The sequence below is a fragment of the Orcinus orca genome, chromosome 14, assembly GCF_937001465.1.
Source record: "Orcinus orca chromosome 14, mOrcOrc1.1, whole genome shotgun sequence".
Taxonomy (NCBI): domain Eukaryota; kingdom Metazoa; phylum Chordata; class Mammalia; order Artiodactyla; family Delphinidae; genus Orcinus; species Orcinus orca.
The window spans coordinates 89,600,653-89,620,467 of record NC_064572.1 but is presented as its reverse complement, the minus strand read 5'-3'; the positions used below and the strand labels follow the sequence as shown (position 1 = coordinate 89,620,467).

Here is a 19,815-nt window from a genome sequence, read left to right as displayed (position 1 = left end):
ATTTTAATTTAAAAAATAAAATTAAAAGACACCTCTTAGATTGAAGGCCACTGGCAGAAAAAAACTTCCTCTTTGATGAAGTCACTCAGCCCCTCCAAGGGGACTTCCAGCTCCTTTCCCAGGAGCAACTATTGCTAAAGATATTCTTTAAGGATCAGTTGGGCATGAATATATAGATTTGCATTGTCTACAGAATAGAAATGAAAGTTTCTACTGGATTTAAAAATATTATACAAGAAATATAATTGATCAAGACATACTTCCTCTCTTGAAGGAGAAAATAATAACACAATAAGAAAAGAATAACCAGAGCAATACCAATAACAACCCAGAGGAGCTGTTCTGAGCTCTTCCCATATATTAATTCACTTTATTCTAAAAATTAAATACCCTAAAAAAAGGAAAAAAATTTTAAATAAGCTTTAAAAATATGGGATCAGGAGAACTAGCGGCTTTCGCCAGTTTCATTTTCAACTGTGTTTCTGCCTTCAAGTTTTGCAATAGTTTCATGATCTTCTTAATTGTTCACACGCATGTTTTCAATCACCACTTCACGTTTCCTAGAATTCATTCCTTTGGCATGTGCTGTTTATGGCCTACTGTGATTTATTTATCTGATCCCCCGCTGTTGGACATTTATCTGCTTCAGCTTTTCACTGGGAAGTGAGGGAACCCCCAAGAACCGCAGGGTTCTTACACACCTCCTACACACTAGGACGGCTAGAATTAAAAAGACATAACAACCAGTGCTGGAGGAGGTGGTGTCATCGGAACCCTCATTCATTCCTGCTGGGAAGGCAAAAAGGTGCAGCCACTTTAGGAGACAGCCTGGCTGTTCCTCAAAAGGTCAAACACAAAGTTAGCATGTGACCCAGCAATTCCGCTCCTGGGTTATGCCCAAGAGAAGGGAAAACCTATGCCCACACTGAAACTTGGACACAAATGTTCAGGGCAGTGTTAGTCATACGAGCCAAAAGGTGAGAGAAGCTACTTGTCCATCAGTGGATGAAGGTTAACAAAATGTGGTCCATCCACAAAGTAGAGCATCATTCAGCTACCAAAGGAGTGAATTAGTGACACACTGCAACACGGATGACCCTTGAAAGCATCACACCAAGTGAAAGAAGCCAGATGCAAAAGTCCACATATTATATGATTCCATTAATGTGCAAAGTCCAGAAAATGTGCATCTATAGAGACAGAGAGCAGGTGAGCGGCTACCAGCAGCTGGGAGTGGCGGGGGGCACAGGGGGTGGCAGCTACAGGATACAGAGTTTCTCTTTGACGTGATGAAACTCCTCCAACATGGACTGTGGTGATGGTTGCACAGTGTGCAGCATCTGTGGACGCACTGAAACCGCTGACTGTACTTTTTAAACGGGAGAATTGTATGGTATGTGAGTTATATCTCAAAAAGGTTTTAATTTTTTTTTGGCCGAACCACATGTTTTGCAGGATCTTTTTTCCCCAACCAGGGATCGAACCCACGTTCCCTGCAGTGGAAGTGGAGTCTTAACCACTGGACCACCAGGGAAGTCCTCAATAAAGCTATTTTTAAAGAGAATAAAAATAGGGCAGCCCCAAATTTCTGAAAACAGTACAAAGGAACTTGGAGGTACATAAAAGTCACCTTGCTGTGCCCCAGAGTGACCTGCTGCCGGTGAGTTTCTGCCCCTGACTGGGGCCTCCAGTGCCCCCAGGCTCGTGCCCACAGCAGGCTTCACCCTGCCGGGCCCCCCAGTCCTGGTCCCATCTGTTCCTCAGGGTCTCGCTGCCAGATCTTCTGGGGGACTTGGGTGGTGGGTGGTGGTGGGTGGTGGTGGTAGGTGGTGGTGGTAGGTGGTGGGTGGTGGTGGGTGGTGGGTGGTGGGTGGTGGTGGGTGGTGGGTGGTGGGTGGTGGGTGGTGGGTGGTGGGTGGTGGTGGTGGGTGGTGGGTGGTGGTGGGTGGTGGTGGGTGGTGGTGGGTGGTGGTTACCCCATGCAGCCCTGCTCTGGGCTGCACCGTCTCCCAAGGTTCAAGACCCAGCAGTCGGGTGGTAACTCCTCTCCAGTGAGAATGGGGCTCAGAGGGGTCAGACCCAGCCCAAGACCCCACGGGCATCCATGGGAGAAGCCTGAGGCCTGGGGCCGCCCCATCACTGCACTCCCGCTCCAGAGACAGAGGATGGGGGAGCAGGCAAGGCCGGAAGGACAGGTGCTTGGTCTGGGGGGTGGGAGCACGGATTACAATATCCTTTCTAATGACCTGATATCTATCTATTATTTCTACACCAGGCACAGGTCAACCTAAATGTTACGAAAAGGAAAGGAGAAGTCATGGTCCAACACTTGTCCACCATTTATTTAAGTTTTGTGTCAAATCTCCCCTTGAGATGTGTCATTTTAGACCATCTATATTTCTGTAAAGGGTTGCTTGGCTTTTCCTACCAAGAACCTTAAAATTGTCCTCAGGGCTGGATCCCGGAATTCCCCCAGGAGACTCTCCCAGCGAGCGTGGCCTCTTCAGACAAAGGCAGACCTGCTCAGCAGGGGTGGTTTGTAACTGCAAACGCACGGCATCAAGTGGCGGATCCGAAGGTCAGGAGCAGTGAATGTTACAGAAGCCACAGGTCCCTTAACATCTTGTTGATTTTGAACAAGTTTTAATGCAAGAGAAAAGGTGTATGAAATGATGTTGTCCATAGAATGACTTCAACCGCTCTGTGTATGTACCTGTGTGCGTGTCTGTATGTATCTAATGTGTGCATGTGTGCATGCATGCGTGTATGTATGTGTCTGTGTGTGCATGCATGTATGTGTGTATGTACCTATGTTTGTGTGTACGCACGTATCTCTGTGTGTGTGTATCTCTCTGTGTGTAACCATGCATGCATGTATCTGCGTGTATGTGTATGTATGTGTCTCCCTGTGTGTATGTATGTATCTGTGAGTGTGCATGTGTCTGTGTGTGCACATGTGCGTATCTATGTGTGTGCATGTGCGTGCATATCCCTCCAAAAGAAATATACCAAAGAGGCAACTGTGATTATCTCTGTTGGGTGTGATTATGGGTAATTTTAATTTTGTTCTTTAAAATGTTTTCACATTTTCTTAATAATGTATAATGCGCAGCTGTAACTTTTATAATCAGAACAGAGCAAGAAAGGGGCACAAAAGGCTGGCCAGCAGGACAGGTCTGAGCGGGGTGGGGGACCTGCATCTCCAGGAACAGAGGGTGCATTTTGCCTGCATTTGCGGCTTCAAGGAAGAGGCGACTGATAAGGGACCCTCTCCCCGACCCGCCCCCACCTCTGTAAGGCCAACCCGCCGCCACAGTAAGGGCTGGGGTCATGGCCGACCCTGGGAGGATGGGACGTGGACGGGATCCTGGCCCTGAGAGCCAAGGCTGCACGAGTGTTTCCAAACTGGAGCTCAGGCTGGGCTGAAGGGGTCAGCGGGCTGACTGGGAGTCATGTTCCTTCTGCTCTCTACACTCAGTGGGGCCCTGGATACGTGGCCTGGATGAGCGGGAGGTGGGGTGCACCAGAGGTCGCTGGCAGCATCCGTGCTCCTCTGGGGTGTCCAGCGAGACCAAAACGCCAGAGAGCCCCTGGGAGGAGCGAGCAGCTTCCATGTCCGACGCGCCAGCTAAACGCAGGGCTCTGTGGGGGTGAAAGGCCCTCCCGCATCCCCACTTCCCTGTGAGCTAGCGCCAGGGAGTCTCTTGCCTGGCACTGTGTCCAGTGAATGCCGGAGGGCCTGGAGGCGACTAGGAAAGCACTGGGGAATGGGTGGGGCGGCGGGATTGCGAGCGTCACCCAGAGATCCTTGGAAACAAGGGTCCCTGACCGGCCCTGGTGGCTGGACTTGGTGGAGACTGTCCCCAGGCCTGGACACAGCAGTGGGCTCTGTCCTGTTGGCAGAGGCTTGGCGGCCCCTGTGTTTATGGCTATGACAGTGGCTTCAAAAAGGTCCCAGCTGCACGCATTGGTCCAGCGCCTGCCTGCAGCACGGGCCCTCACGCTGAGAAGACCCTTAGTGGGAACTGGGTCCAGCCCCTCCCCAGAGTGCCAGGAGCCCCCTCCCAGGAGACAGAGCTGGAGCAGGCAGGCCTGGGCGGAGTGCCTGGGCGGAGTGCAGGGTGGACGAGGCCAGGCTGGACCCTCACACGGCACACAGGGTGCCCCGTGCCCACCTGTCCTGAGGCTCCCATCGAGGGTGGACAGGATTAACAAATTTAAAAAATCAAAGTTAAAGCAAGGTGATATTTGAATTTCTGATCAACAATAAATCATTTCGGTATAAACCTGTCTCATTCATTGTTTATCTGAAATTCAAATTTAACTGAGCACCCTGTATTTCATCTGGCATTCCTCCCCCGGCCCCCCTCCCTGCTCTCTGCTCCCACCCAGCGCTGAGCCCTGCAGTCTCTGGACCCCAAGCTGCAGCCCCGATGAACCAGATCCAGGATGGAGAAGGACCAGGGGACCCAGGGCGGTGGCAGCCTAGAGGGGTGGGCTGGGGCATCTGTGGGTTCTGCGCAGTCTCACAGCCCGGAATGCCCCGCCCCCCGCATCGCTGCTGGGCTCCCAGGCTGGTCAGGCTTCTCCGGAGAGACAGAACCAGTGGGGGGTTGTGCGCGTGTGGGCGAGGGTGGGGGGGTGCCAGGAGGGGGAGATTTATTTTAAGGGACTGGCTCACACGTTGCAGGCGCGGCCAGTCTGAAGTCTGCAGGGCAGGCCGGCAGTAGGCAGACCCGCGGAAGGGTTCACGTCTGGAGGCAGAATTCCCTCTTCCTAAGGGGAATTTCAGTCTTTTTCTCTTACGTTCTGCAACTGATTGGATGAGGCCCACCACAGGTTGTAGGGTGTGAAATAACAGAAAAAATAAACATCGGCCTGTCTCCAGACCGCGATGCAGCCCTCCTTAATCCCTCGGAATTTCCTGGGTGATAGGAGCGTCTAATGAGGTGACTCTGGGTGGCCTCCTGGATGGGGGCTGGTGACCAGAAAGACCAAGACACGGTTAGGAGCTGGAGCTTTCGTCGGCACCCCACCACCCTCCGGGAAATGGGGAGGGGCTGGAGACTGACTTAAGGACCGAGCACCCCGATGTGATTGTTACCGAGTCCAAGCTCGCTCTGCTCACCGCACGACAGGCCAATGAATCGGGAGGCGCGGCGCTGAGACGAGGAGTACGACTTTATTCGGAAAGCCGGCAGACGGAGAAGATGGCAGACTAGTGTCTCTGAAAAACCATCTTATAAGATTTGGATGCCAGTTTCTTTTATAGCACAGAGAGGGGGAGGAGATGAGGAAGTAAAGGAAAAAGGCCATAAGATTTGCAAATGTCCCCTGGAACGGCCAGCCTCGGGGAGGGGGTGTGTTAATTTTTCTTTCTTGTAGCCATCCGCAGGTGGACAGGGTCAGGAGGTACCAAGGCACTTGGGTTTGACATTCAGGCAGGGGGCGGGGTTCCCTGAGGCAGGCCATTATGTATGATTATAATAACAAAGGCAACGAAAAGCAAAGGTTAAAGTTAAAGAGACAGACCAAACCTGGATTCTCATTTAGCTCTTCCCTGTCACATGATGAAGCCAGCGTAAAAATCTCTGAAGTGCGGGGTTGAGAGAGTCCAGGTGGGTGAACACACCCAAGTACTGGGAGGATGACACACCCCAGTTCCACGGGGACAGAGCTCCTGCACCTGGGACACTCCCAGTCCTCCCCCTAAGTGCCTCTTCATCCGGTTGTTCATCCTTTATGACTTGATAAACTGGTGGACATAAGTAAGCACTTACCTGAGTTCTTCCAGCTAGTCTAGCAAATGATTAAATCGTGGGAGGGTGTCAAGGGAACCCCTGATTTGTAGCCAAGAGGGCAGAAGTTGTGGGTAACCTGGGGACCTACTACTTGTGACTGGGGCTGAAGTGGGGGACAGTTGTGGGACTGAGCCCTTACCCTGTGGGGTCTGAGCTAACTGGTCGGTATCTGAATTGAATCAAATAGAACACCCAGCTGGTGTGGAAAAGACACACAGGTCTGACGTCGGAAATATCCTGTGGGTGAGAGAAGGAGAAGCAGGGGTTGTGTTTCCTGGAGAGCAACGCTCTTCCTCAGAGTCCCCGGATTGCAGACGTTACACCTTCACAGCCACAGCTGGACTGCTGTTTGACTACACAGCTGGCGCCGTGGCCCAGCCCAGCAGACACATGAAATTCACCATCACAGCAACTGAGGCCCTGCCCTGGCTCCAGCGGGGCCATGGCGTCCAGCCCTGACCTCGAGCACAGCTGAGGACCTGCACTTGAGCCGGGAAGGACCAGGGCCTCTTCCCAATTTGCTCACAGCACCCACGGACTAGGCCCTCCACCCACCCGCCCGCCCCACCCCCGGAGAAGCCCCCTCCCCTCTCCCAGCCTCTCTGGGGCCAGAGTCTTGCAGGCCAGCCGCCGCCTGGCTTTGTGGCTCTGCGGTGCTCGACCCGGTATCCACGGTGGCCGCGTTAATTTGAACAACGCCCAGCAATGCTGCCACCCCGCCCCATCAAAGCACGGGCTGTGCTGTGGCTTCTGGAGCCCAAGAGGACTCCATGCTAAATTAGACTCGAGAACAATTACATAATGAAGCGCACCTCGCTTTCTTCCCCCAGCCTGAGCGCACGGTGAATCCAGCCTGACAGTCTCCCCTGTCGCAGAAAGACTTGCAGCACGAGGATTGATCTCCCTGCTCTGTGAGGCCGGGGTGGGAGGGGCCGGCAGACCGTGCACCCCGGCCAGCCCCTCCCCCACCCCGGGCTGCTCTGGCGCTGGGCCCGGGGTAGGGACGAAGGCTCCTCAGAGCGATGGTGGCCACAGTGATCATTCATTCCCGTCAGCTGCAGGCTGACGTCCTGCTTCTCCTTATCCAATATTAGCTCAAAGGGGGGAACATGCTTTTTTAAAATGTTAACTGTAAATCCTGCATGTCTAATTCTTTGTTACCTCTAAGGCAGACATTCCAATTAGCAAAGGGGAAAATCTATATATTGGGCCCCTCAGGGACTGGGCCACATGGCGGGGAGCAGAGCGGGCGTGGGGAAGGGCCGGGTGGGAAGAGGGGCTGCCTGATGGACCCCTCCCTGGCACGTCCCCTTTGCCGGCCCTCTGCCGTCCGTGTCACTCTCCACCCCACAGCCCCTTCTTCCCAGGGGGTGGACACGGGGTGGTGGCCACGCTGCTGCTGTACAAAGGACCTCCCTGGGGCCACCGTTTCTGTACTTTCAATACAGGGGACCCCTCAGAGCACCCCAGCCCTGGCCTCAGGGTGCTGCTTCCTGTCCTTGGGGTCAGGGCCCTTTGGGGGTCTCTGCTGGCAGGGGCTGGGCCTGGCAGGTCCTGAGCCCTTCCCGATCTGGCCTCCCTGCTCTGCGCCCACCCCCATGCCTGGAGGATGGGGTGCCTTGCTGGTCTGCTTCTCCTGGAATGTGGAGTGGGGAGCAGAGGCCCCGGGCACAGGGTGGCCCAAAGCCCCCATGTACTTAATGTGCTTTAGTGACACTGGAGTTTGGGCTCACCCCACTCCTCACCACCACGTGCACCCAGGCAGACCTCAAGATAGGGCATGATGGGGCACTCAGGGTCGCCTGCTTTCACTCCTGCGCTGGGGGTGAGCCCTCCTCACCTGCCCCACACTGTTCGCCCCCAAAGAACCCCCAGGTTCTGCTACAGCCCACACTGCAGACCTGCCTGGGAGAGCTCCCAGTCCCTCCCAGACCCAGGCTGGTGCTCCTCCAGGGCCTGCAGCAGGCTCCCCGGTTTCCAGGGCCTCGGCCTCGCTCACCTCCATGGCCCTGCTGTGCCCTCCACCAGCACCCCCTACACACACGTCCTTGTGTGGGCCCCGTGTCTGGGCAGGACCGAGAGGGAGCCCTGCACCAGGCCGTGCAAACTCTGTCCGGAAAACTCCTCCCTCCTCCAGCGCCACCCTCAGCAAGCTAACTGCCATTCTTGCTTCAGCATCAGCCTGAAGACTGCCTCCTCCAGGAAGTCCCCCTGATTTCCCCAGGGGGCTGGATTCTTCTTCGCGTCACAGTCACCCTCACAGGTCACGTCCTCAAAGAAAACGCATCTGGGGCTGAGCGCCAAGGAGCCAGCAACTGCTCTGCGTCCACTTTGGTCTCCTGGAGCCTGGATCCCCACAGGGGTTGCCGGAACAACAGAACAAACGAATGAATGAGGTGCAGGCCCTGAGGCCTGAGGGTGCTTGGAGCCACCCGTTTCCCTGGCAGCCTGACAGTGTGCCTTGCCATGGGCCCCACAGCCCCCGGGGAGGGGCAATGGGCTCCCTACGAGGAAATTCTGGCCCCTCTGCTGGGGCCACAGCGGTAGGCAGGCTGGGAGTCACTGAACCTCTGGGGACAGTCCCGGTGCTGGAAAGGGCCGCGGGGGTAGCTGTGCCCCAGCTGGCAGGCCCTGAAGATGACTCTGTCCTTGGCGCCTCCCAGGAGCCGGGCCCCCCCAGGCCCTGAACCTCAGTTCACCCGGCAGAGCGTGTGGCCTCGCCAACAGCAGGGTCAGGTGAGGGGCCACCAAAGCCCCGGGTCTCCCCACCGGCCCCGCGCACTCACAGACCTCAGGGTGGGTGGTACCACAGTGTCAACAGGCCTGTGGCCCTCGGGATGGCCACACCTGCATCTCCTCCTCCCTGTGTCCTGGGCTCCCTGATCTTGTGCACCGTGTGTGGCCCAGAAATTCACACGCAGATGGAGGGGAGGTGGCGCCCTGGGCTCCACTGTGTCCTGAGGGCCCCCAACCTGCAAGCCCGCCCCACCCACGGCTCAGCCCGAGCCCTCATGGTGACCCAGAGCACGCCTGGGGTGGGGGAGGTCTCCCCGGGAGAGACCTCCAGACACGACCAAGTCCACGGGACGCAAAGGGTGCGCTCGTCCTGTCCTCAGGGAGAGGAGGTTGACCAACAGGCCCAGGGAGTCTGTGCAGGGACACGGAGGGGCTGGCAGGAAGCTGCAGGCGGTGGGCTTTGACGACGCTGCCGTTCTGAGGCACCGTCCACTTCCTGCTGAGAGCGAGCGGCCAGGCCTCACCCCCCTCGGCGGGTCACTCCTCCCTCTGGGCCAGGCCCGGGCGGCCCCGCTTGTTTGCCAACGGGAGCGTCCGGAAGGCCCCAGGCCTCTGCCTGGCGGGCGAGGGAGGGGAGCAGCCCTGCCAGCTGACACGGCAAGCTCGGTGCTGGTGGGTGAGCTGCTGAGCCCCAGGCCCGAGGAGAAGCGCCCACGACACACACACACCCACACCAGACACCCCCAGGAGACCCAGACAGATGCCCCACAGAGACCTGCCACGGCACACACACACACCCACACCAGACACCCCCAGGAGACCCAGACAGAGAGCCAGGACGCTCAGACAGATGCCCCTCAGAGACCTGCCACGGCACAGGCTCGCACAAGACACCCCCAAACTGACCCCCCCACAGACACACGCGCTGGGACACACCCTCCCGCCCGCCGGGTGTCCCCTGCCTGCACCAGCCGCAGCCGCGCCCACAGCCCAACAGGCAGGCCGCCCAGCAGCTGGCTGCGGTTTCCTAGGAAACGCGGTCACTGTCGCGGCATCACAGAGTCCCGAGGGCCTCCAGCATGTGCCAGACGAGCCCCCTAGAGCCTACCTGGATCTCAGGCTACACGTGGGCGCCCGCCAGAGGCCGATGAGATGCCCCGTGGGCGGAAGGGGCCCCGGGGGCTGGGGACAGGCCCTGAGATCACCGTGGGGAGGCCAAGTCCAGCCCTCCAGAGGCCCGGGAGCCCAAGGCTCTGCCCACCCAGGTCCTGAAGTGGGAGGAAAGGACCCTCTCCTCCACCCACCACCCCGCTGCCTCCTCCAGCGAGGCCGGGCACCGTACCCAGGGGCAGAAGCCCTTCCTGAGATGCCTGTTTCCTGGAGACAAAAGCACTGCTGAGAGGAGGGGGCCAGGGAGAAGCGGGCCTGGAGTCCTGTTGGCCGGGTGAAGGGGTGGGACCCTTCCCCTGGGCGCCTTGCCACCTCAGGACCCCTGCTGGCTGGCAGGTGGGACCAAGTATGCCAGGGCCTGCCTTTGGGGCAGGGAGGGGCAGGGCAGGGACAACAGGAGGGGCAGATGGGTGCTCAGAATGGCCGGCCTCGGAAAGCCTTGTAGACCCCTGGCCTTCCCCGGAGAGTCCCCAGCACACCCCGCCCACAGGCTCAGAGCCAGACGCCATGTGGAGGGGGTGGCAGCCACCCCAGAGGGGACTGTGAGTCTGGCTGAGGCCCTGGGGCACAGATCAACATACAAGTGGTAGCCTGGCCAGCTGGGGACCTGGACAAGCTGCCCTGGTTCCCCACTCCCACAGCAGGAGGGAGACTTGGGTACGCCCCCTGCCTTGGTACCCCAATCAATCCTGCCTGGACCTCCAGGGGAGGGAGGCGCTGGCGGTGGGACCAATGGGGCAGGGGGACAGGGCGCCTGCCGTGAGTGCAGGTCTCAGCCACCTGAGCTCTGGGATCCTGGGATGGGAAAGGCATCTGAGGGCCTGAAGGCACGAGGTCAAAACGAGTGGGGCAGAAAACGGGAGGAAGGGCGGGGCGGGGGCGGGAGAGCAGGCCACACTGCGCTATTCTGAGCCAGGCAGGGGGTGCGGAGCAGGAGAGAACCCAAGCACCTGCTCACCGAGGGCTGACGCTGCCCAGGGGGCCACCGAGCCAACAGGGCCGCGCTGCCGAGGCTCTGGTCCTTCGAGCCCAGCGGCCTTTTCCCAGCAGCCATGAAGGCGTCGCTGTCCTGGCCTCCGAGCTGCGCGTCCATCCCCGCAGCACCGGTGGCCCGGGCCCAGCCCATGCCTGTTCATGGTGCCCTGTGCACCAGGGGGAGTCACGGGGCCCGGGGGGCGGGTGGTGAGGGCACGGCGGGGTGCCGGCTGCTTGCTGGACCCCTGGGAGCGGCACAGTGGTCGCCCTGCAGCCTCTCCCGGCTCAGGCAGCAGCTCTCCAGCCCCGGGAAGACACTGGCATGCAACCCTCGTGCCTGCGGTGCAGACGGGCACTAATTACACTCCCTCCTGCAAAGCCTGATCAACTTCTCCTAATTAACCCTTTTCTGTCAACGTGAGATCATTGAATTCGCTCAGAGCCGTCTGTGCAAACAGGGAAATCTGAGAGCCACTTGGCTACTTGCCGTGAGGGAGATTCCAAAGGCAACACAGATCTGGTTTTGAAAGCACATTTTCTATTCCCGTTCGCCTGTCCCAGTTCACCAGCTTCCGAAGTTTTTTCTAGAGCAGGGACCCTTGGTTCAGGGGCCTGTGAACGTGGACAGGAACAAACAGCATCTTAGCCTCGTTGAGCTCAACTGAAACTGAGCGTTTCCCTCCCCAGGAGCGTCCGCGGTGCATGGCACTCACATGCACCAGGGAGCACAGGGCTCCACGCTCACCACGACCCCAGCCTGGGCGGTGTCAGCAGCTCGGGCTTCTTCGCCCAGATCACCACGGAGCCCACGCGGCTGCTTTGTTAATATTTTGATGATTATTTAAAAAATAACTGCTTCCTTTGAAATCCAATGTGTCTTTACTCATTGAAAACATTAATAAATGGTGGCAGACAGGGGATTTTAGGGCAGTGAAATGATTCCGTGCGCTACTGTAACGGTGGGTACTGTCATGCGCGTTTGTCAAAAACCCTGGAGTGTAGGACTCGGAGTGAACCCTCACGTGAACATTGGGCTTGATTAACAATAATGTATCAATGTTGGCTTCTCAGCTGCCACAAATGTATCCCACTGGTGCCAGGTGTGAGTAACAAGGGATGTCCAGTGAGGGGATGGGAAGGCTCCGTACCATCTGCCCAATTATTCTGGGAACTTAAAACTGCTCTAAAATATAAAGTCTCTTATTTTATTTTATTTTTTTTGGCTGCATCACGTGGCTTGTAGGATCTTAGTTCCCCGACCAGGGATTGAACCTGTGCCCTCGGCAGTGAGAACGTGCAGTCCTAAACACTGGACTGCCAGGGAATGCCCTGAAGTCTGTTAATTTTAAAAAGTTTATTAAATATGAAAAAATTATCCCCAGGCTACCAAAGGGGGCCCCTTAGAGCCCTGCAGGACCTGGGAACAGCGGCCCTGGCTCAGGCCAGCCCCCAACAGCCAGTCTCCCCATTGGTGAATGGAGCAGGGCATCCAGGAACCTCCGCAGACCAGGGCTCCACAGCCAGTGATGGCCACAGACAGCGGGCACCTCCGCAGCGGCCTGAAAGGAAGGAACGATCGCAGTGAAAGTGCAATTCTGTGTTGATGCAACTCACACACGTGCACACACGCCCAGGCACACAGCCCCCCCTAGGGCTTGCCCAGTGGGGCCCGTTCCCAGCTTTGCAGATGGATCTGAGGACTTCTGCAGGGTTTTCCGTTCTGAAGGCACACGTGGTTTAATCTCAGCCAGTACATTCAGAGCAATTCAACCAAAAAGCTCGTTTCTGAAAAGAGATAAAGTATTTGAGCACGTGCATCGATGTGCGACATCTGTCTAATGTTCTAGACGTTTCCCTGGTGTCCACTCCTCCCAATAAGTACTAACCCAACCGCAAATGCCTGAAGAAAGTGCGACGTCTTCTTGCCAAGATCAACATGTTATCTCTTTAGATACATAGTTCTGGCAGGAGTTTTTTCTGTTTTAAAATCTCAGAGCCAAGTTCAGTTTAACAATCAAGCTAGACATAGTCTACTTTAGAGCTAATGTGCTTGAAGCTGGGACCTAACACTTGAAATATTTCAGGGGAAAATGCACAGTATGTGACCCAGAAGGAAAGGGTTCCTCTGGGACTGAGGCCAGAGCGATGGCTGTTTGTAGGAAAGGTCTCTGGTTAGCGGAGCCTCATTGCGTGGAAAGACCGCACAGCACATTTACAGTCATTGTGCTACGTTGAGAAAGCAGGGCTGCACCCCCCTTTCTGCAGAAACCAAGCCACCATATGAGATCCTGGGCCAGGGGTGCACCCGTGTCCCAGCAAACACACACGCCAGGTCCCTGAGAGTTTTATGCCCCCCATCCCGGAAAGGCCTATGCGGACATGGACAGGCCATCCATGCAGGGGGCTCGCCAGGAAAGCAGTGTTGTGGTCCACGCACTGGTTGGAAGAATTATTTCCAGACACAGAGTATTTTAGATGAGAGTGAGTTTATTGAGAACGAAGAGCAGAGTTAGTGAGGGGCGCTGCGAATACGGCGGGCGACTTCCTGATAGACCAGGGAGAGCCGACCCCCTTTGCAGGCTAGTGGCCAACTTCTATAGCCTCAAGACAAAGGAAGTTCCTGCGGCAGGATGGCATTAGGTGATTGGCCAGGAAACTACAAGGTCACTGCATGGTGATTATTTTACCTAATATGGAGTGGGGGGGCGTGTCCGGTTTAGGTTAGGAGAGCCCATGGCAACAGTTGCTATGGGGGCTTGGTTAATTCCAGAGTTTTTGTCCTGTGTCCTTGATGTAGGACTCCACAGCAGGTGCAACAAAAAGCCAATCAAGGGAAGGCAATGCCTGTGGGGTGGACCCAGCCTGCACCTGTGGGGTCGTCCCTGCTGGGCCTGGGCACCTCCAGGGCCATGCCTGTGGGGGGGACCCAGCCTGCACCTGTGGGGTCGTCCCTGCTGGGCCTGGGCACCTCCAGGGCCATGCCTGTGGGGTGGACCCAGCCTGCACCTGCGGGGTCGTCCCTGCTGGGCCTGGGCACCTCCAGGGCCCCGTCGCCAAACGCCAGGCCAGGGGGGCCTGGGACTGGCTGCAGGAGGGACCTCACCGCCTTGCCACTCTCCTCCTAAGCCCAGTGGGATGATCTGTGACGGCCAGGAGGCCCCTTCTCAGCACACGGGCCACTGCCGGTTGGGGACCGTCCGGAAGGGCTGGCGCGTCTGCAGCAAGGCGGACGATGGGAAGGCGTCTCTGGACAGCGTGCCAGGAGCCGGGTGTTGGAGGACCAGTCAGGCCTGTGCCCCTCCTCTCCGGAGCCCACCCTACGACAGCCCTCTCTGCAGCCACTCAGGTGGGGTGGGGCACGGAACCCTGGGCGTGGGGGGAGGCCGGGGAGGCAGCTGGGCCACAGGCCAGGAGCCTGCGTCTCAGACGAAACCTGGGAGCCGGGTCTCAGCAAGTCACCTGAGCGGTGAATCCCAGGAGGTAAGGACCCCGTGTACCCAGGTGAGATGAAAACATGTCACCCCGAGACTGCACGGAGTATTCACAGCAGCCACGAGGCAGATAACCCAAGTGTCCACCGACAGAAAAGGGGACAAACAAAACGGCTCATCCAAGCCAGGGAACGCTCTTCCCCACAATGGAGGGGAGCCCTGACGCAGACGGCAGTGTGGGCGCTGCAAACACTGAGCTCCGGAGGTCGAGCCGGGCGCCGAGTCCACGCACCACGAGACCCACTGGTGTGAACATCCAGGCTGGGCAACTCCTCAGATGTGAGGTCTCGGGGGCTGGGCCGGGCTCAGGCAATGGCTGAAGGCAGTGACGGAAGGCTCTGGAACCGACTGTGGTGACAGCTGTACAATCTGTGAACGCCCTAAAACCTGCTGAATCGCACCCTGTGATGGGTGGTCTGATGGGATGAGAGCGGTGTCTCTGTAAATCTGGCTCTGGAATGACCAGGTGCCTCTGGCCTGGGGAGATGAGATGGACTGAAGGGATTCCTGACCCCTGTTCCTGTCATGAGTCCTCGCCCTAAAAACATGAGGGGAATTCCTTAGGGCCATTCTCTCCATGACAAATGGCCACTAGGAGCTCTGTGCTTGAACCTGACTCCAGACTAGGGACCCAAAGGCCGGGTGACTGTCACTGAGGTTGGCCCTAACACAGCCCCTTCCCACCTGCGTGAGGAGCTCCCGTCTGCCCGCGGACGCCTGTGCTGGGCGATCCCCCATCCTGCTCCCACCGGAAAACCGGGGGGCAGGAGCAAGGGGGAAGAGGGGCCGACGCAGCCGGCGGGGCCGGGCAAGGCTTTCTCCCCAAAGCAGGCGGCCCCCCCAACCCTCCTCCTGTGGGCGCACGGGCCCCACCCATCCAGGCCCCGTGCACGACCAGCACCCGGCCCCAGCAGCCCGGCCGCGGCTCGGCTCCCCCTGAACCCCAGCCTGCCCTCCTCCACCCCCGTGCTGCCACACTCCTCTGCAACCCCACCCCCTTCGCAGGACTCCTTCCTGGACCCCATCCTCAGCCCTCCTCGCTTTGGGCCTCCCCCACCCCACTCACCCCTCCCCAGTGCCCGCAGGTCGGGTCCAGGTCCATTCACAGTCCTCCCGGCTCCCTCAAGACCCCCGGCACCCACTTTCCCTCCTGCGGCCTTCTGGCTGATCCCTGAGGCCCAGCTCACACCCCCCCGGTCCAGGGTGCCTCCTCGTGTCCACACCCCCAAATCCACATGGTGACGTATAACCCCCAACACGACGGTATTTGGAGAGGCGCCTCAGGGGTGATCCAGTTTCGATGAGGTCATGAGGATGAGACACCCACAATAGGGTCAGTGTTATCCCCAGGGGAGACCAGGCTCTCAGTCATCAGAAGGCGCCACCTATGCACCAGGAGGGGCCCCTCACCCGGCACTGGATCAGCCGGCACCCAGACCCTGCACTTCTGCCTCCCACTCTGGGAGAAATACGCGTCCGTAGTACTTCGGAACGCAGCCTGAGCTGACCAGGACTTCCCACCCCACCTCATCCCTACCCCACCCCCATCCCCCATCCCCATCGCCCATCCCCACCCCCATCCCCACCTGCACCCCCAGGAGGGGTGGGTCCATTTGCTCAGGCCTCAACCTCAGTTTCCTGAAGAATGAGGATTCTGACCACCACCCCAGCTTCGGGCTGCCCGGGCTGCACCCCCAGGCTTGGGGCCCCTGGGGAAGGAAGGCACACCCCGTTGCTCTGCCTCCCTCTATGCCCAGCAGGGTCAAGGGCGCTGGCCGCCCAGCCCGAGGCCTCTGATCTCCGAGGTGAAAGGCAACCCTGGCGTCAGGCGGAGCTAAAAATAAATCAGCCAGCACTGCCAGGACGCTCCGAGGGCGGGGCAGGAAGGGAGGCCCTGGTAACTGTGTAACTGACGGGACGCAGGCCCAGCAAGGCCGCACCGGAGCGTCCGCTGACGTGCCTCCAGCCCGAAAAGGTGGGCGAGGGGCTGTGGGCAGCCCACCCCAGCCCCGGCCCCTGCCTTCCACTGGGTACTGATGGGCTTCAGGCCGGAAGCTTCCTTGGGGCTCTAGGGGTGCGGGAAGAGCACAAGCTACTTAGCTTTTCCCCAGCAGACGACGGCCACCCTCAGGCCGGGGACGGGGCCCCCATCGGCCAGCAGGATGGCCGTGCCCCACCTGGTTTCCGTCTCCTCCACCTTTATCCCTTACCGCGGCCTGACGATGGCCAGGGCAGAGGCCGGCTCCCTTCTCTGCGGGAGGCTCTGGGTGCCGGCGGCCCCAGCCTCAGACCACTGACAGCTCCTGTGCAGCGTCCAGGAGGGTGGAGATGCCCGCTGGACACGCCCCGGGCCCAAGGCAGGAAGGGGGCGGGTGGGAGCCCCAGGACAGGGGGAGGCTGGGCAGGGGAGTCAGGCAGAGCTTCCTGGGTGGCTGGAGGCCAGGAATGCAGGGAAGGATCTGGTAATGCCCAGAGGAGTCACGCAGGGAGAAATACGCAGAGGACCCACGGGGGTGGGAGACTGCAGGGGATTTTGCTTTGCTTTTCTGCTTTTCTTTATTTTACTGATGTTCTACCCCGAACAGGGATTATTTTATAATCAGAGAAAAAAAACTTGGAGAAAAGGGAAGGTACCACCCTGGTTCCTGGTACAGCAAGGGGGCCACACCACCGGTGGCAGGGCCTTTAAACCCTGCAGACAGGGCTCGGGGACCAAATGGGATGCCCCAGCCCCAGTGTCCCCAGCTGTGAGATGTGGACACCGTGGCAACTTGCAGGCCCACGGTGAGGGCCCCGTAAATGTTTGCTCTGCCCCTCACCGCCCCCACCCCCACCCCCAAGAGCAGCCTAGCAGGTGGCATGTGGGGATCCCATACTGGGTGCTTTATGGCGAGTGGAGACCAGAGGCGCAGCGGGGAGGGGGGATCGGGGACTGAGGGGCCGCAGAAGCTGGTCATCCTGGGGCCAAGAGCCCCACCCACGACCCGTGCCGCACAGCACCTGGCCCACCTGGAAGCCCAGGCCTCCCTGGGGTCCAGGCCCATGTCTAGAATCACACTGCCTGGTATAGGCAGGTCGCACACCCCATGGAGTTCTGAGAGCTGAAGAAGACGTCGACCTCCCTGGTGGGCGGCAGGGTGAGCAGGGGCTGCCCCCGCGGAGGACAAGTCCCGAACCCCTTCAGCATCACCTGGCCTGACAGTGCGGTCTCGGGGCCTTGGTTCCCCATCTGAACGACGGGACAGCGGTGGTCCTCCCAGCCCCAGGCTTCCATGGAGACTAAAAGAGTGGTGCTGGTGTGGGAGACTAGGGGGACCTGCGAGGCTTCATGCCCTCTGGCCAGCTGCTCAGCAGCTCCTCCATCTGGGGGCTTCCCTTCTATCCCAGGGGAAGCCCCCAGCCCCCAGCCCCGCCTCCACTGCCTCCTTGGGCCGCCACCCGATCAGTGCCCCTCTACCCAATGGCTCCTTCTAGATGGACACTGCAAGCCCAAAAGTAAGCCGTCACCCCAGGGTTCGGGGGGAGCCAGGCCACCACGGGCTGTGTCCTGTGTCCCTCCACCTTCCTTCTCCTTGCTGTGGGTTCAGCCTGGAAGTGGCCATGCTAAGGAGACCCCAGACTCCAGACCTGGGACCCCACGCGGGCCCTGTCCCCGCAGCACGTGCCTCCTTGGACGCTCTGGCTTCTGAAGACCGTGGATTGGGGGTCGGGGGCTCGGGCCTCCGGGGCGGAGGGGCCTGGCCGAAATGGGTGGACGACCTCGAACGGGCAGTGAGAGGAAGATAATCTCCCCCCGCCGCAGCTGGGAGGGGATGCGAGACCCCATCCCCTGGAGGAACGGGGCTGGGCTGGGCGGGGGGAGGGTGACAGAAAGCCAGCCATGTGCCCTGCACACTTGTCGCCTTCCACCCTGCTGTTCTCCACCAGCCAGCCTGCTCCACAGCAAAGGTGAGGACAGCTGGCCAAGGGGCGGGGGGTGGGCCGCCAGCCCCATGGGGAGCAGGGTCGTGTGACCGGGTGGGCGAGTGGTTGCTGGGTGCCTGCAGGGACCTGTGGGGCTGGAGGCTGGAGTGCCACGTGGGGCGGGGCGAGGGCTCCCCACGGGGCCCACCCCGGTCCCCTGGAAGGCTAAGGGGTCAGAACCCTCCCCACAGGGACACGAGGGAGGCCCGGCCGGCTCTGTTCTCGGAGCAGACGAGCTCCCATAGGGAGACCCATGGGAAGCTGGGACCCAGAGTCAGGAGGGCCCTGGACAGCTCCCTCAGCTCCGCTGACAGCCCAGCCTCCCCGCCCTTCCCCTCCTGAGCACACCAACCCCTCCTGCCTGGGGCGTGCTTGTGGGGTCCCTCTGTTGAGAGGGCCCCGCCCCGGCCCCTTCCAGAATGGCAGGGGCCTTCCTGCTCCACTGAGCTTTCCCCCCCCCCGCCCCCCCCAAGGTGCCCACTCCCCTGGAGGCCCACTCCCTTCCTACAGGCACTGTGCCCAGCCTCTGCGGGGGCGCCGGTGTGGAGAAGGAGCTGAGGGCCGGCCATCACCGTGGCATCCCAGATATCACCAGGAGCCAGCCATCAGCCCAGGTCTGGGGGGCCAGCTCTTGGTGAGGGTCCTACCTCCTGGGTCCGGAGAAGAATGCCGGTCACGCAGGAGGGCGTGGTGAGATGCAATGAAATCAAACTGGCAAGAAAACATGATCAATTTGCTGCTTAAAGAAACAGTCACAAAGACTGAAGAGAAAAAAAGGCTGCCTTCCCTTTCAATTAGAACTGCTGTCTGCCCCAGGGGACAGCGCACCCCAGCTGGCGGGGGCGTATAAGGCCCTGGGACAGGAATGGCCAGGGCTCGGCTCCCCTTTAGCCCCTCTGGCCTAGCCGCCCTCCTGAAGGCTTCGGTGAGGGCAGCCCCATCCTGGGTGCCCTTCGTGTCTGAGCAGTGGGTGGCTGGAGGGGAGCCTTGGGGCCATGGCACGGAGAGGCCCCCAGCCCAGGGCAGGAGCACAGTGGTCAAGGGACCGGGGAGCCCGCAGGCCTGAGGGTCCTATCAGGGCCGGGCCCAGCTGGACCATAGAGGGCGCTGGCCTGGGACGGCCCAGGGGCGACTCCAGGGCAAGAGACTGCCTGTGTCTCCTGCAGAGGCGGTCCCCCGTCTGTCTATGGCGCTCCAAAGCCCCATGTGCTGGTGGCCATCCTCACACTTGACCTTGGGGCTGGTCCTGCTGCGCTGGCCTGCAGGGAGGGGCTGGGAGAGCCGGGCTGGGAGAGCCGCGCTGGTAGTCAGGAGTGAGCGTGCCCAGGCCAGGCTGCCATCTCGGGGGACCAGGGTCCCCATCACTCCAAGACATGCGTTTCTCCACGGAGCAGTGCCTGGCTTACAGAGAGCACCCTGTCTCTCTCTGTGTGGTCAGCACTTCCTCCTCAAGGGAGCCGTCTAGGACCAAGGCCGCCGAGCGGGGCTTGAGGTGGGGAACAGCTCTGGGCGACCGCGGGCACAGAGGGTCTGGACGGCCCCTCTGGCCTGCACACGGAGGCCAGGCTGCCCTGCCCCAAGTCGGGGCCTTGGCTCTGCTGGACCCTCAGGGCAGGGGCAGGAAGGGGGCTCCCTGGGTAGGGGAGGGCAGGCGAAGGATAGCACCCCCTCTGCCCTCC

At 59.6% G+C, this 19,815-nt stretch overlaps 1 protein-coding gene across 2 annotated transcripts in view; it reads left to right on the top strand.

Moving 5' to 3' along the window:
* BNIP3 (BCL2 interacting protein 3) overlaps window positions 1–19,815 on the top strand; it is a 547,174-nt gene that overhangs the window by 214,686 nt on the left and 312,673 nt on the right. The window lies entirely within an intron of this gene.